Source organism: Miniopterus natalensis, chromosome X (assembly GCF_054644295.1).
Source record: "Miniopterus natalensis isolate mMinNat1 chromosome X, mMinNat1.hap1, whole genome shotgun sequence".
In the NCBI taxonomy this organism is placed as follows: Eukaryota; Metazoa; Chordata; class Mammalia; order Chiroptera; family Miniopteridae; genus Miniopterus; species Miniopterus natalensis.
The window spans coordinates 106096177-106101625 of record NC_142103.1 but is presented as its reverse complement, the minus strand read 5'-3'; positions in this window follow the sequence as shown (position 1 = coordinate 106101625).

The window sequence follows — 5449 nt, the reverse complement described above, 5'->3', positions numbered from 1 at the left end:
AGACTGAGGGATCTCAGAGGGAAGGAGGTGGTTGGAAGAGATTAACCAAAGAACTTATACGCATATATGGATGACCCATGGACACAGACCATAGTGTGGCGAAGGCCTGGGGTGGGGTGGGGGTAGGGTCAAGGGGGTCAATGGCGGGGGAGGGGACATCTGTAATACCCTCAACAATAAAGATAAATTTTAAAAAACATAGAATTGATTTTCCAGAAATTAAAAACAGGTGTTCCTTCTGCACAGGTAAAGCCGTATGTGCACCATGCGGTTGTTTCTAACAAGAATGGATAAGGTGAAGAGCGTGTCTCTCTGTTCCTGGAAGATAGTTTTTCCACATCTTGCCACCCTCCCTATCTCAACATCAACTTGAAAGATACCAGGGATCGGGAAAGTGTCCTTTAACATGGGGAGGAACCTATCATACCCACACATCCCAATTTCTGGGTTCTGGTGTCTTGACATCTTGGGGTCTTGCTGACCTCAGAGGGATGGCACTTCCCAAAGCTGGCCAATTCCTAGAGCGAGCCAACAACCCAGCAAGTGTATCCGAGCCCTTGGGGCATTGAGTATCCCTCATATGCTTTTTTTTTTCTTTTAAAAATCCTCATCTGAAGATATTTTTTCCATTGGTTTTGAGAGAGAGTGGAAGGGAGGGAAGGTGGGGGTTAGAGGGAAAGAGAGAAACATCAATGTGAGAGAGACGCGTTGATTTCTTGCCTCCTACACTCACCCGACCGGACCAGGGATCGAACCTGCAACCCAGGTACATGCCCTTGACCAGGAATAGAACCAGTGACCTTTTGGTGCACGGACGATGCCCTACCAACTGAGCCAAGCCAGCCAGGGCTATATTCAGTTTTTTAAAAAATATATTTTTATTTATTTCAGAGAGAGGAACGGAGAGAGAGAAACATCAGTGATGAGAGAGATTCATTGATGAGCTGCCTCCAGCACACACCGCGACCTCCTGGTTCATAGGTCAATGCTCAACCGCTGAGCCACGCGGGCCAGGGCGACACCCAGTTTTTGATGAAGCTACGCAAGGCTGAGAATATAACTCCAGCTTGTGCCTTCCCGGGTGGTGAGGCGGAGCCCTTGTGTCTATAGAATCTTCAAGGACGCCTTGATTTCATAAAAATAAATAGCCCTTTACAAAAGAATAGCCGTCCACAGTGCTGAGCTGTGCACTGTAGAGCATTTTGTCCCTGACCTTCATAGCAGCACAGTGAGGCGGGTGTTTTCGTCCCCTTTTATGTAAGGGCAAGTTTGTGTTTAAGCTCAGGAATGTCTCACACTGCAATATCTGTGTTCAGCGGCACAATGGGGCTGTGTGGCAGAGCGGCGGAGAAAATTAAATGGGCACTTAAGTCTTAACAGTGAATGAAGGATACATTTCCTAGGCCACTTTGCTCTCTGTCTATTACCTGAGGGATGCTTGGTGGCCTCAGGAAATGAGCTTTGGATGCCCCTGTTAAGGACAGAAAGCATCGGGAGGGAAGGTATCAGATTCTGCCCCACTGTTGCGGTCTCTTTTGTAATGAATGTGGGTGTCACGGCTCAGACAGAAGAGGCCCCAGGCAGTGGATCAAGCAGCCACAGACCCGATGTGCTCAAGTGCGCAGATGGAACCGCTGGGCACAGTTTGCTTTCCCAGCCGCTGCCTCTAATGAAAGGCAGTGCTGTCTGTTGCACAGTTTTTGAATATAGAACAAGATGAAATAGATTTTCCATCTGCTTTCCAGCTCATGGAACATTGTAGCCATTTCCCGCTGGGATTCTTTCTCAGGCACTGAAAATCCGAGCCTGTCACTGGCAGCTGCAAATTCTACATGCGATGGCCCACAATGGTGTTGATGATAATGATGTTGATGAAGGTGATGGTGGTGATGATGATGATGATGGTGATGATGGTGATGGTGGTGGTGATGATGATGATGGTGATGGTGGTGTGATGGTGGTGGTGGTGATGGTGATGATGATGGTGATGGTGGTGATGATGGTGATGGTGATGATGGTGATGATGGTGATGATGGTGGTGATGATGGTGATGATGGTGATGATGGTGATGGTGGTGATGGTGATGATGATGGTGATGGTGATGGTGATGGTGGTGATGATGGTGATGGTGATGATGGTGATGATGGTGATGATGGTGGTGATGATGGTGATGATGGTGATGGTAGTGATGGTGATGGTGGTGATGGTGATGATGATGGTGATGGTGATGATGATGGTGGGGTGATGATGGTGGTGATGATGGTGGTGGTGATGGTGGTGGTGATGGTGGTGGTGATGGTGATGGTGATGATGGCGATGATGATGGTGATGGTGGTGATGATAGTGATGATGGTGATGGTGATGATGGCGATGATGGCGATGATGATGGTGATGATGGTGGTGATGGTGATGATGGTGATGATGGTGGTGGTGGTGATGGTGGTGATGGTGATGGTGGTGGTGATGATGATGGTGATAGTGATGACAGTGATGATGGTGGTGATGATGATGATGGTGATGATGGTGGTGGTGATGATGGTGGTGATGGTGATGGTGGTGGTGATGGTGGTGATGTGATGATGGTGATGATGGTGGTGGTGATGATGATGATTGCTTGTTTCACTTAGCATAATACTCTCCAGCTCCATCCATGCTGCTGTAAAGAGTCAGATTTCCTTCTTTTTTATGGCAGAGTGGGGTTTCATTGTGTAAATGTACCACAGCTCTTTCATCCACTCAACTATGTCCATATGACACACACATTTTTAACTGAAGACATTTTGGGGAACATTTTACTCAGTTAGTTTTGACAAGAATTACCTGGGCATCTGGATCTTTACATTTGACCTATTTATGTGTAGATGTAGGTGAATGTTATAAATAAAATCATAAACTAGTTTAGTTGCAGTGAACACAGTTCTACCTATCATAAAAATTTAGCTAAACATTGGATAGTTTTAGTTTTGCAATTTTATTTTTATATTTTGTATCATCTATCACCTATGTGTTATCTATCCATCCATTCATCCACCCATTCACCCATGTATCCAACTATCCAGTTTGTTTCTATCTATCATCTATCTATCTATATCTATATCTATCTATCATCTATCTATATCTATCATCTATCTATCATCTACTATCTATATCTATCTATATCATCTATCATCTATCTATACCTATCTATCTATATCTATCTATCATCTATCATCTATCTATCTATCTATCTATCTATCTATCTATCTATCTCTATCTATCTATCTATCTATCTATCTATCTATCTATCTATCTATCTATCTATATCTATCTATCATCTATCTATCTATCTATCTATCTATCTATCTATCTATCTTCTATCTATCTATCTATCTATCTATCTATCTATCTATATCTATCTATCTATCATCTATCATCTATCTATCTATCTATCTATCTATCTATCATCTATCTATATCATCTATCTATCTATCTATCTATCTATCTATCTATCTATCTATCTATCTATCTATCTATCTATCATCTATCTATCATCTATCATCATCATCTATATCTATCTATCTATCTATATCTATCTATCATCTATCTATATCTATCATCTATATCTATATCTATCCACCCATCCATCAATCTATCATCTATCTATCTCTCTATCATCTGTCATCTATCTACTTATCCATCAATCTATGTATATCATCTATTATTGGTTCTGTTTCTTCAGAGACCCCCGATCGATAAAGAACACTAAGACCTACTGGGGTAGATGGACAAGGCTTCCTTCAGCTAGGGATCATGAGCTCTGGGACTCTGCCTCATGGTCCAGCCCAGCCCACTGACCAAAGCTAAGGATGTCCACACCCATGCTCACCACAGCCCTTGAGAGCCATGGTGGAACTGTGTTGGGTGGTATGGGCTGAGGTCTCCACGCTTCACTGTAGCAAACTCCAGAACAAGAGACAGTGCTCGTGTTAGTCAGTAGGTGAAGGTTTTGCTTTCCCAGCTCTCTAATTTTTACCAGTAAGATAAGACCATCCCTGCCTCTCTCTCCCCTGTTTGGGGGAGAAGCACTGAATAATAGACACAAAAGAATAAAGCTTTGTGGGGGAAGCAGCAGGGATAATCTAACAATGATCTCAGGACCAGCTGCTGGATGTGCCTTGGGGCCAGACTGCCCCTATTAAAGATCAGTAAAGCAAAAATCCATCTCCATTGACCCCAATGAGCTCATCTACCCAGGGATCCCAACGAGCAGCATCTCCTGGCCCACTGCCCCCAAGTTGCTCCCTCCCCGCCCCTTATGGGCCTCCAAGCTTCCAGGCAGAATACACTATCAGTTAAATACTTTAACCTCACTAATCAATAAAAAAAAAAATCACAAAGAACCTATACTGAGCTGTTGTTTTAGGAAAAAAAATAAGTCAGTAAGGGACACAGAGTTTCTCTGGGATAGGACCCCCCTCTGACTGGAAATGGGGGTTATGTACCCTGGGGATACGGGCCCCAGTGGGTAGAAATATTCTATAGAGTGAATCTTCTGTGAATCACCCTGTTTTCATTCCCACCCACACTCCTACCCAGACCTCCAAAGTCTAATGTGAGAGCTGACCAGAATTTTGGTGGAGGGTACATTTTATCTCTACTGATATGTATTCTTTTCTGCACATATTCTTGGCATCTCTTCTCCTCTCTTGTTTCTAATGGTTTGCAACGTTCTCTGAATGTGCACCAAGCTTCTCCTCTTGATAAACTTCATCATCAGCATTTTATTGGGTCATGGGAGGAAGGAGAAGCAACTGAGGGTCTTCTCTGTGCCATCTTTTATGTTATAGCTGTTAATGCTCACCTGAGGGTATTTTTTTTTCCATTGATTTTTAGAGTGTGGAAGGGAGGGAGGGAGAAACAGGGAGGGAGGGGGGAGAGAGAGAGAGAGAGAAACATTGATGTGAGAGAGACACACAGATTGCTTGCCTCCCACATGAGCCCCCCACGAGGGCCAGGAACCAAACCTGCAACCCAGGTACATGCCCTTGACTGGAATCGAGCCCATGATCCTTGGGCCTGCGGGTGGATGCTCTAACCACTGAACCACACTGGCCAGAGCCATTTTATTTTATTTTAGGGGAATCTCACCCCCTCCATCATTTATCAATCAAATAGACAAACACACCCACCCACAGTGACTTGCAGAATCTTCAAAGCACAGAGCTTGGGTCTCCCCTTAGGAAGCCAGCTTGCAGCATCAATTACTAATGTGATCTGCAGCCGAGCCCCAGGGCCAGGGCTGTAATTGCCTGCTCAGAGTCTGTGCCCTTGGCCCGAGGCTAACCCCAGCATCGGGCACTTTGAAGTAAGAGCGGATGTCTCCACGTGAAATAACTAAATTAATTTCCAAGGGACTGGCAGAAATCACCATGCGGCTCATAGTAAATGCAGAGGAATCTGAAACAGAGAA